This window comes from Gracilinanus agilis, chromosome 2, assembly GCF_016433145.1.
Source record: "Gracilinanus agilis isolate LMUSP501 chromosome 2, AgileGrace, whole genome shotgun sequence".
Taxonomy (NCBI): domain Eukaryota; kingdom Metazoa; phylum Chordata; class Mammalia; order Didelphimorphia; family Didelphidae; genus Gracilinanus; species Gracilinanus agilis.
The window spans coordinates 635,801,778-635,814,728 of record NC_058131.1 but is presented as its reverse complement, the minus strand read 5'-3'; the positions used below and the strand labels follow the sequence as shown (position 1 = coordinate 635,814,728).

At 35.9% G+C, this 12,951-nt stretch overlaps 1 protein-coding gene across 1 annotated transcript in view; it reads left to right on the top strand.

The window, feature by feature from the left end:
• The first annotated feature begins 8,983 nt into the window (after positions 1 to 8,983).
• The window catches only part of NSMCE4A (NSE4 homolog A, SMC5-SMC6 complex component), a 44,248-nt gene continuing 40,280 nt past the window's right edge, over positions 8,984 to 12,951 (top strand). The window contains exon 1 of the mRNA XM_044665635.1: positions 8,984 to 9,073. The gene's annotated coding sequence lies outside the window, so the exon portion shown is untranslated. The remainder of the gene's footprint in view (positions 9,074 to 12,951) is intronic.

Below are 12,951 nucleotides of genomic sequence, written 5' to 3'. Positions count from 1 at the left end.
GTAAATTAAGTGAATAAGGAATAGTATACCTATCTGATATATATAGGGAAGGAAAGAATTTAAGACAAAGCAAAAGACAGAACATTACAAGATGTAAAACAAATAATTTTTATTATATTAAATTTTAAAATGTTTGTACAAAAAAAAACAATTCAACCAAAATTAGAAGGGTAGCAACAAACTGGGGGTAAAATTTTATAATAAAATTCTCTGACAAAAGTCTATATACAAAGAACAAAGTCAAATTTATGAGCAATCAAATCATTCTCCATTTGACAAATTGTTAAGGGATATGAATAGGCAGTTTTCAGATGAAGAAATAAAAACTATCAATAATCATATGAAAAAATGTCCTAAATCCCTCCTGATTAGAGAAATGCAAATCAAAACAACTCCGAGGTACCACCTTACACCTAGCAGTGGCCAATATGATGGCAAAGGAAGATAATAAAAATTGGTGGAGATGTGGCAAAATTGGGACACAATTGCATTGCTAGTAGAATAGTGAATTGATCCAACCATTCTGGAATTATGCCCAAAGGGCTTTAAAAGAATCTATGTACTTTGATCCAGCAATACCCAGGTTTGTATCCAAAAGACCAAAAAAAGGGGGGGGGGGTGGAAGGTTCTGTTTGTACAAAAATATTTATAGCTACAGTTTTTGTGGTGGCAAAAAATTGGAAAATGAAGGAATGTCCCTTGATTGAAGAATGGCTAAACAAATTGTGGTAAATGATGGTGATGGAATACTATTGTGCTATAAGGAACGATGATTTCTATAATGCTTGATTTCTATAAGAACTGGAACGACCTACATAAACTAATGAGGAGTGAAATAAGCAGAACCAGGAGAACATTACACACAGTAACTGAAACATTGTGGGCTGATCAAATGTAATAGACTTTGCTACTAAAAGCAATGCAATGATCCAGGACAACTCTGAGAGATTTATGAGAAAGAATGCTATCCACATCTAAATTGTGGGAGTAGAAATCCAGAAGAAAACATATGATTTATCACTTGTTTATATGAGTATATGATTTGGGGTTTTGGTTTTAAAAGGTGACTATTACAAAAATGAAAAATATGGAAATAGGATTTGAATGATAATATATGTTTAACCCAGTGCAATTGTTTGTCAACTCTAAGAGTGGAGAGGGAAGAGGGGAGACAAGAAGAATCATGGAATCATGAAAAAAAATTTATAACAAAAACAATTATAAATAAAATAAAATGATGATCATAGCCTCTAAGAAATTTATATTCAGAGTTGAGGGAGGTTTGTAAAATCCTACTGAGAGCCAATAACTATAATACAAGATAGAGTGCAATGTGAGCAAAGGTGTGTTACAAGGTATTCTAAGTAAAAAGAGACCCGAGATTTTTCATCTGTAAAAAATGAGGAGGAAATGTCTTCCAAAGTAAATTGAAGTACTGGAGGCATGGAGGAGGCATTAAACAACTGCCAGAGAGTGTACTTCTCATTTGGCAAGGCAAACACTAATATCATGAAATGCTCTTCAAAGAATTGGAAAATATGAGCAGGAGATCTTGTGACTGGCCTAGAGTCCAAGTGTTAGCTGTCTCATCTGGTTGGTATGAAATTTGAGACGCAAAATAACTTTGTCAGGTTCTAACTTGAGCTTTATTATCAATTTTAGCAAAAGAATGCTCACAGACATTATTTACCAAATGCCTGAAAGTGAGTCCAATTGCTACACATCTTATGAAATCTAGTCATTGCCCAATTGGTTGACTGGTTCTCTGCATACATGAAAATGAAATATCTGCTCCCCAAAACATGGAGGTTATAAACCTTGATCTGGGGCCACCCTCTGTAATTTGGAAACAAAGTCAGGAAAATGTCACTCTTTGAAATAACATAGGCATTAAATAAAGTTGGCCAAGAGATGACGTGTGAATAAGCTGCTGATGAGAGCAGAGACTTCTGAAACCCCCTCAGGGTAACGCGAATCTAAAGTATAGCTAAAGTAAACAAACCCTTCACTCTAGCACTATACTATAGCATGAGGTAATGTTGCTTTTGGGTGACTAACAAGTCATGATCTCCACAATGAAGAACACAATCCAAAACTGAATTTGGGGTCTACCAGAATCTCCTTTAAGAAGAGACTAACATGTAAGTGATTGAGAGGAGAGGAAAGAGGCAAAGAATTTGGAACTGAAAATTGAAAAAAAAAAGATTTTAAAAATAATTTTTATATTTAATTGGAAAAAAAATTTCAAAAGTCTAAAAAGTATTCCATTCTCTATTGTATTGTGTGAGTCGCATGTAATATTTTCATAACAGAAGAGTCTGTTTAGAGGGTAGGAAAGGGAGAGCCAGAGATTAAGAATTTGTTAATGTTTATTCAGGGGAAAGCTTGGATTAAAGATGATCTGTTGGTTCTTTGGAAAGAAATATAGGCAGAGTGGAGAAGAATCATTTGTCAAACTATCCTGATTTGATGGAAATAGTACCTAACATCCAACTCCTTTGGTTTCAATTCTACACTCACCAGCAACCTTCTGGTTTTGTAAATTGACCTCCTAAGTGGATTGATTCAACTGGAAGAAATACCCATTCAAAAGACTGAAACCAGTTCACTTGTCATTGTCAATCAGCAAACTGGCATTCTAGTTTCTAAGTTAGATTCTCAACTTTATAAGGTCCAGTACTGGGTGAATCAGCTCCTCAGAGTTCAGGACCCTTGGATGAACTGATTAAATTGAGCTTCTTTTTGAAACTACCAGACTGAGAATCAGACCCATGAGGTTCAGCTTTACCAGCCAACCATTCTTTCTTTAATAGCTTTCTTTTAGCAGTAAGCATTCTTTGATCCAGGCTTTGAAAAAAATTCCTCGAGTTTTTTGCATATACTTTGGAGTCAGAATAACCTGTCCTTAATTCTCCTATTTTGATACTTGCTATTTAACTCTGTCCTTTAGTTTCTTGGAGCCTTGGTTTCTTCATCTGTAAAATGGTTGTATTACCTATAGTACCTATTCAAGAAGAGTGTTATGAGGTTTAAATGATATTATAATATGCTGTATAAATATCAGTGTTGTGGACTTGGAGACAGAAAAACCTGGGTTTGACTTTTACCTCTAACATTTACTAGCTCTGTGATCATAGCCAGATTATTGGACCTCTCTGAGACCTACCTGACAGGTCTCTAAAACAGTTATAAATAAATAATGGTAACCTACCTCGTGGGGTTGCTATAAATAGCAAATGAAATGATGTATGTATCACAATTTACAGATTTTAAAGTACTAAATAAATGTAAGCCATGATTCTTCGAGTCTAATATTATTATTATTGTTCCAAAGTTAAATGCTAGCATAATGATTATACCATACTTTAACTAAAATTTGTATTTCCCCCAGTTTCTAGCACAGTGCTCATTCAGAACACAGAAGATGCCTGTTAATGTTGCTGAATTGAATAATGAATACAACCAGAAACGTACTCATCCATAAACACTTTTTTGTGCCTTAGAACTCTTCATGTACAGTATAGTGAGACACAATCCATTGTAATCACTACCAGATTGCAAGCAGATGTTAGTTTGTTTGACCATAGAAAGCTCTCCTTTCTGCCTGGACTTATTTGATTTACAACACTGGTATATAATGCTGGAGTTAATCTCTAGTTAAAATTCATGGAAACTAATCTTGGCTCCAGTCCACATAGGCTGCTCACAGACTTTAATCTGGCACAATAGGATTTCCCCTTTTTTGGTTACATACTTAGGGCACTAATCACACTCTGTCAATTTTAAATACTATTATTAATAATATTTAGGAAACCTCAGGCAGTAATGTTCCAAAAATACTTATTTCTTCTATATGTTTCACAAGGACAGAAGTATAGACATAATTTATCCTTACAAACTATAATTTTTAAATGCATTTATATTTATTTTCAAGAAGTCACCTCTGCTTCCTGCCTCCCTCCCCACTGATACATTGTTCAGGTCCTGTTGATTCTTTGGCTGTCTATTGCATCCATCTCTTCCTTTTCCTTCCTATTGCCTCCATGTTCTTTAATTCTTTACCATCTCACACCTGGATTGCTAGAATAGCTTTCTAACTGGTTTCAGCTTTATCCATCTTTCCTTCCTCCAATCCATTTTCCAACCTGAAGCCAGGTACACCTTCTTAAACATCACTTTCTCGTGTGGTTTCCCTTCCCAGAACTCTTGCATCATTCCTCACCACCTATGATAAAATCTGAATGCCTTTACCTGGTATTCAAGACTCTTCCAGTCTTTCTTTCCGGGAACTTCCTGACACAAATCCTCTATTCTCCCTAAACCTATCCATTGTCCCCACTGAGTTTTCTTTTCCATGTGCTTTTATGCATATCATTCATTACCTCTGTCTGGGATGCTTCCCTTTTTTTTTCTCCCAAAATCTGGTTGCTCCTTAAAGTTCTAGCTCACATCCTTCCCACAAATCTCCTTTTTTTTAAGTCACAATATCTTTCTTCTCTGAACTCCCATAGTATGTTAGATCTGTACCACTCACTCCTTTGGCTCTTCTCTTTTTCAGGATAGCTTTCTAAACTATCTTCTCCCTGGGCTGAACTCTTCCCTAACTGGGCCATAAACTCTTCAGAGAAAAGCACCAGCTCACTGATCTTTGTATCCATTATACCAAGTAGTAAATTTGTGTTTGATTAATGTTGTTATTTTTATTCAGTCGTGTTCAATTCTTCATAATCTCAGTTGGGGTTTTCTTTGCAAAGATATTAGAGTGGTTTGCCATTTCCTTTTCCATCTAATTTTACAAATGAGGAACTGAGGCAAACAGGATTAAGTGACTTATCAAGGATCACATAGCTAATGAGGTTCTGGAGCTGTTTTTTTTTTTATTTGAAAATTTTTATTTAATTAATTGATTTAGAATAGTCTTCCATGGTTACATGATTCATGTCCTTTCCCTCCCCTCCTTTCGCCCCGCCTCCCATAGCCAATGAGCAGTTCCACTGGGTTTTATATGTGTCATTAATCAAGACCTATTTCCATATTATTAATATTTGCACTAGGGTGATCGTTTAGAGTATACATCCCCAGTCATATCCCCATTGACCCATGTGATCAAGCAATTGTTTTTCTTCTGTGTTTATACTCCCACAGTTCTTTCTCTGGATGTGAATAGCATTCTTTCTCATAAGTCCATCAGAATTGTCCTGGATTTATTGCATTGCTGCTAGTAGAGAAGTCCATTACATTCAATTGTGCCACAGTGTATCTATCTCTGTGTATAAAGTTCTCCTGGCTCTGCTCCTTTCACTCTGCATCAATTCCTGGAGGTCATTCCGGTTCACATGGAATTCCTCCAGTTCATTATTCCTTTGAGCACAATAGTATTCTATCACCAGCATATACCACAATTTTTTGAGCTATTCCCCAATCGAAGGGCATCCCCTCATTTTCCAATTTTTTACCAGCACAAAGAGTATGGCTATAAATATTTTTGTGCAAGTCTTTTTCCTTATTATCTCTTTGGGATATAAACCCAGCAGTGTTATGGCTGGATGAAAAGGCAGACAGTCTTTTATAGCCCTTTGGGCATAGTTCCAAATTGCCATCCAGAATGGTTGGATCAGTTCACAACTCTACCAGCAACACATTAATGTCCCAATTTTGCCACATCCCCTCCAACATTTATTACTTTCCTTTGCTGTCATGTTAGTGAGGCTGGTTTTAAACTCAGGAATATGAGTCTTCCTGACTCCAGGCCTGGCATTCTATCTACTGCACCATCTTGTTTAATATTGGAAGACGCCTAAAGGAAATGGATTTCTCTGTTCCAGCAAAGAATAGATGGAGAGGGAATTTAACAGTAGCAGGACCAAGTATGTAAATCAATACAAAGATTTTATTATAATTTTATTTTGAAATAATAATTTTCATCCTATCTCTATTTTATTTGCCTTCTGGATTTTTAACAAAAATGTCACTTTCAATTGATGCAGCTTGGTCCTTCAAGGTAGTCTTAAGTTCCAGCCCTTCTAAAGATCATCGTATGAGTGTTTCCCCTGAAGGCAGGGTAGAAGCATAAATTCATAGAAATAGATGAATATATTTATATGACTAAAAGATAAGATTTGAGATGATAGGGTATTGTGGATTATTGTTCATAGACTTTTAAGGAAAGGGCAGTTATCTTTAGGGAATCATTTGAATGTAGTACTACATGGAGTCAGTGGGTTGGATTAAGTGGCCTTTCAAGGATCTCTCCCAGGTCTATTATTGCATAATTTTATTTCAACCTCAGAATATATTCAATTCAGCAAACATTTATTAAACAACTACTCTGTGCAAGACACTGTAAGAAATAGTTCCTGACCTCAAGGAACTTAAGATCTATTGGAGGATACAATATGTACACAGGTAAGTTAATGCAAAATATAGACAAAGTAAATACAAATTAATATTTGTGAACGGGAGTATAATGGCCTAGGGAATCAGGAAAGGTCTCATATAAAGTAGGCTATTGGCATATAGGCACGTGAGCTGAGATTCAAAAGGAAAGTATTTTGCACATGGCAGACAGCTACTGTAAAGCCCTTGGGTTGGTGAATGGGCCATTATATGAAGAAAACAACAACTAGACCATTTGGACTGAGTTTTAGAAGTCAAAAGGGGGAAGTAATATCAAATCATTCTAGAAAGCATTCAGATTACGAAGGAATTTAAATGCTAAAAAGAAGACTTTGTCCTTTATCCTAGAGAAATAGGGAACACTGAAGGTTCTTAATAAGAGAAATTACACAGTTAGACTGTACTTTAGGAATATCAACTTGGCAGCAGGGTGGAAGTTAAATAGCGAAAGATGAGATTAATAGCAAAGACCAGGTAAGACGTGATGAGGGTGTGAACTACAGTCTGCATGACCTGAGAAGAGGGGATAGACAGGAGATTTGGCAAAAGTAGGCAGGGCAAAACTTGGTGATTGATTAGATGGGAACTGGGGGTGAAAATGTAAGAGAAGTAAGAGATAGGGGGCAGCTGGGTAGCTCAGTGGATTGAGAGCCAGGCCTAGAGACAGAAGGTCCTAGGTTCAAATCCGGCCTCAGACACTTCCCAGCTGTGTGACCCTGGACAAGTCACTTGACCCCCATTGCCTACCCTTACCAATCTTCCACCTATAAGGCAATACACAGAAGTTAAGGGTTTAAAATTTAAAAAAAAAAAAAAAAAAAAAAAGAGAGAGAAGTAAGAGATGACTTGAAGGTTCCTAACTTAGGTGATTGGAAGGATGGAGGTATCCTCAACCCAAATTTAAAATCTAAGAAGAAGAATGAATTTAGGCAGAAGTAAAATAAGTTCTATTTTAGACATAATGAGTTTGAGATGCATACATACAAAATTTTGAAAGATACTACTTTCCTTTTCCCTCAGAGAAAAGTAGTCAAATTTAACTTTTCACTGCTATTCTATAATATCCTAAAGATATAGGAAGACCAGAGGATCGTAAGAGTTATAGTTAAAAGGTACTTTAGAAATCATCTTGTCCAATACCCTCATTTTACAGATAAGAACACTAAAATTCAGAAAGGATAAGTAAAAAAAAGAAAGGATAAGTAAATTAAGTAAATTATCTCAGATCACACAGGTTGTAGAGGGCAAACCAGGATTAAGTTTGAGGTCCTCCAACTGTGAGCTCTTTCCATTTTGTGCAGTTATCTCCTAAAGTGTGTGTTTGGTTTAACATGAAATAAAACATAGTTTTGTAGTGTTTCTTTTCCCTACTACTATGGGAAAATATCTGAAGTTATTCAGATATTTAGAATTAAAGAATCCTAGATATAGAGAATTTTATATTTATAGAATTTCTATATTTATAGAATTCTATTTAGAATTCTTTAATTATAGAATTATAGAATTCAGATATTAGAATTATAGAACCATAAGGATGTTAAGAGTCCCTAGAACTTATTTAAAAACTCCAAATTCAAACACCAAATTGTAAAAAGATGGCAATGATTCCTTAAAATTAAATCCTCTAGTGACATAATGTGCGGATTATCCCAAGCCTTAGGGTCAGCCTTGGATCACTTTTAATCTGTGTAGCTAATAACTACCACTGAGAATCAATCTAGAAAACACATATTTTGAACGACATCATGGAAGCTTAAATTAATAATCACAACATCTGAAATACTTATAGGAACGTGGCTTTTAGAGATCATCTTGTCCAGTTCTCTCATTTTACAGAGCAGGAAATCTGCACAGAAAGTTATTCTGTTTTGTGAAAATCCAAAGAAAAATGACAACAAATACAATGATAAGCCAACATGATTAAGAGCTTATAAATAATTTATTTCCATAAAGTCATTAGTTCAAATACCATCTTAAATTACACTGCTGCTTAACTACAAATGTATAATAATAATATCTCTTGCTGACAGACTGTTTAAATAGTAGAATTTTAAGCTTGGAAAGGAGGGACCCTTGGACATTTAGCTCAACCCTTTCATTTAAAAGATGAAGAAACTGAGGCTCAAAAAAAACTGGGATAGTTGCCACTGTTTTGCTTTAAAAATCACTGGCTATTTTTAGGAGAAGAAGTAACAACTATCTTATTTAAAAAGCAAAAAGAAAAACAAAAATGGAAGCACAAATGAACTTTAAATTTCACTGTATGAGGAAAAAAAAAAAAGACTGTTCAACATTTATCCTTCTAATCTCAGTTGCCAAAGTAGTTCAAAGTACATGTTCATTAAAGGAATAAAGAAAATAGGATCTGTGACTTACTTACCAGCTGTTGTTCTAGCATGAATAAGAATAAGGGAAAAAAGACCACTCTCTTCCTGATTTTATAACTTTTCACCACTGTTTTTCTCTCTCCCGATTCATAGTCCCTCTTTTCACCCCGAGGATCACATGAAAGCAAGCGTTCTATAAATGTGAGTTGGCTAAAGGTTGAGAACACTATGCTGGATGGCGGCGAAGTGTAAGGAATCTGACCCTGGGAGCTTTACTGCTGTGACACGTCAGTTCTCAAAAGGAATTTTCAGTCGCAAGATGAGAATAACACAAGAATAACAGCTTTCAGGTAGGGCTGAGGGGGGGCGGGGCGGGGGGGGGGGCGCACGGTGTTCCTTTTCTCCGACTGAAAGTATCGCAGCCCCTTTGGAAAACGAAGGCATTCTGGACACTCTAAAGCAGTTTATTTAATTGAAATAGCCCTATACTTGGACTTGGCCAAATTGTGCTTTACACTAAGACTGAGGGGGTGGAAAATAACCTGTGAAGTTAATGGACCTCCTGGTACGCAGTGGCACGTCATGCCCCTGTAGGTTTCATTAAAAAAAAAACAGTGTTTTTTTTTTCCTTCAAATGCGTTAACTAAATCCCTCTTTATTCAACTTTAAAAGGAGACCTGTCTTCATGAGATTTTTTTTTTTAAGTTTTTAAGTTTGTATTGCAAAAAGTTTGTGCCTCAGCAGGGGAAATAGCATTGATCTGAATTCAAATATTGCCTCTGACATTTATTACGTATGACATTATGTACGCAGGACACGTAACCTGTCTGAGCTGTGGGCAGTTCTCTGAGACTATGAAGAGGTTTTATTCCTGGACCATTGAAGAGAATTCTCATACCATATTATAAAACTTTTTTTTAATGTTATTTAATGAATTAATTTAGAATATTTTCCCATATTTACATGGTTCATGTTCTTTCCCTCCCCTCCAATCTCCCAAACCCCCAACCCCAGCCAATGTGCAATTCCACTGGATTTTACATGTGTCATTGATCAAGACATATTTCCATATTATTGATATTTGCACTGGGGTGATCGTTTAGAATCTACATCTCCAATCATATCCCTATTGACCCATGTGTTCAAGCAGTTGTTTTTCTTCTGTGTTTCTACTCCCACAGTTCTTCCTCTGAATGTGGATAGTGTTCTTTCTCATAAGTTCCTCAGAATTGTCCTGGGTCATTGCATTGCTGCTAGTACAGAAGTCCATTATGTTCTATTTTAACACAGTGTATCAGTCTCTGTGTACAATGTTCTTCTGGCTCTGTTCCTTTCACTCTGCATCAATTCCTGGAGGTCTTTCTAGTTCACATGGAATTCCTCCAGTTCATCATTCCTTTTAGCACAATAGTAATCCATCACCATCAGATACTATAATTTGTTCAGCCATTCCCTAATTGAGGGACATCCCCCTCATTTTCCAATTTTTTGCCATCACAAAGAGCGCGACTATAAATATTTTTGTACATGTATTTTTTCTTATCTTTGCGGTACAAACCCAGCAGTGGTATGGCTAGATCAGAAGTCAGACAGTCTTTTAAAGCCCTTTGGGTGTATAAACTTTTTTTTTTTGGCGGGTCTAATAATTTTTTTTGTTTTAAAACATTTTTATTGACATCTTATGCTTTCATATCATTTACATTTCCAATCTATTCCTGTGACATAATTACTCAGTGTTCAAGTTCAAATAAATATACAGAAAAAAACTTTCTGATATTGTAACTTTTTGAAATTGTTTTTTTCTCTCCTACTCATCATTCCTATTAATCTCTATGATCACATGAAAGCATTGTACAAATATGAGTTGGTTTGAGATCTAGAAATCTATGTCAAGAGGAAGTGTCTTCTTCCAGAGATACAGCCCCTTATAACAAAGAATAAGAAAAAAAATATTTCAGCAAATCTTACACATTGGATGTGGGAAAATGAGGAAGCTAATACCCTGTTGGTGGAACTGATAACTTATCCATATGTTTTGGAGAACAATTTGGAATTATGCCCAGAGTTATAAAATTGTATAACCTTTGATCCAGCAATACCACTAATTAAGGCCGATTTCTAAGTTGATGATAGAAAAAGGAAAGGAATCTATATGTTCTATAATATTGATAGGAGCTCTCTTTGTGGTGGCAAAGAACTGGAAATTGAGGAAATGCCCATCAATTTGGGAAATGGCTAAACAAGTTGTGCTATATGATTGTGATGGAATCCTTTTGTGCAGTAAGAAATGATGAGCAGGGGGGCAGCTGGGTAGCTCAGTGGATTGAGAGTCAGGCCTAGAGACAGGAGGTCCAACGTTCAAATCCAGCCTTAGATACTTCCCAGCTGTGGGACCCTGGGCAAGTCACTTGATCCTCATTGCCCACCCTTACCGCTCTTCCACCAAGGAGCCAATACACAGAAGTTAAGGGTTTAAAAAAAAAAAGAAATGATGAGGTTAATAAAAAAAAAAAAACATGGCTAGGCCTACATGAAATTATGAAGAGGGAAAGGAGCAGAACCAAGAGAGCATTATATACATCAACAGAAATATTGTTTAAAGAATGATTTGTGTATGCCCACTTCCTGAGAAAGAATTGTTAAACAGAAACAAGCAAGACATAATTTTACAAATATATACATCTTTTTGGTAAATTATGCCTTCAGGGGATAGATGGAGGGAGTTACCAGAGAATTTTAATGTAACAAACAAGTAAATAAATAAATTTTAAATTTTAAAAATGATTGTAATCCACACCATCTGCTTCAAAAGGCAGAGTTCTTTCCACACTGTGTCTTTGAAGGAATACTATAGAATATATAGAAGTGACTATGTTTTTTATTTTTTAAATTGAGATATGAAGGCATAGAATAGTTTAAAAGATGATAGACATAGTTCTGGAAGGAATCACAAATCATTTAGTCCCACCCTCTTAGGCACTGTATAGAGGAGTGATTCCCAGACTTTTTTGGCCTACCACCCCCTTTCCAGAAAAAATATTACTTAGCCCCCTGGAAATTAATTTTTTAAAAAATTGAATAGCAATTAATAGGAAAGATAAATGTAACTGTGGCCATCACCACTTCTCTGGATCACTGCAGCATCCACCAGGGGGCGGTAGCACCCACTTTGGGAATCACTGGTACAGACGAAGCAAATAAGGGCAGGAGAGATAATACTTAAACAGCTTGCCCAGCCAGCTCTGTGGCAAGCCTGAAACTTGATTCATGGTCTCCTGGCTCCCTTTCTTTCTCTGTTCTTTCTAAGACAACAGGCTCTGAGTCAAATTTATCTCTCAACAGTCTTCAATTGCTTTTGGCCATCTTAAAATATCTATTTACTGGAAAATATCATTTCTGTTTATCATAGATAGGCTGTCACATGTTTAATTAAAATGGGCAGGAGAAGACACTAAAGAATCAGTGTAGGGGGCAGCTGGGTAGCTCAGTGGATTGAGAACCAGGCCTAGAGAGGGAAGTCCTGGGTTCAAATCTGGCCTCAGACACTTCCCAGCTGTGTGACCCTGGGCAAGTCACTTGACCCCCATTGCCTACCCTTACCACTCTTCCGCCTTGGAGCCAATACACAGTATTGACTCTAAGACGGAAGATAAGGGTTTTAACAAAAATAAAAATAAATAAAAATAAAAAAAAAGAATCAGTGTGGAATAGTAGATAGCCCTGGATTTGAACTCAGGATATACATATATACATACATTTTTTTTAATCAAATGATGCCTTCTCTAATGTGGGGAGGGAAGTGAGGGAAAGAAATACATGGGTACTTTAATGTAACAAACAAACAAACTAAATAAATAAATAAATATATTTAAACTGAAAAAAGATATCTTGCAAATCAATATTCTGGGCTCTCCCCCAGACTCCCACCTCTTAATAGAAGCAGAGAAGGAGACTTCTCATATTTCTTCTGTGGCATCTGGGTTAGTCATTATAATTTCACTGCATTCAACTTGAAATGATTTTGTTGTTATAGTAATTTCCATTTATACTATTACAATCATTGTGTATATTCTTGTCCTGATTCTTTCTTACTTAGCATCAGTTCATATACATTTTTCTGAATTTCTTTATACTCATCATTTTCAATGAATCTTATAGTATGGCTATTGTTGATGTTCAGTCGTTTCAGTTGTGTCTCTGACCCCATTCGGGGTTTTCTTGGCAAAGA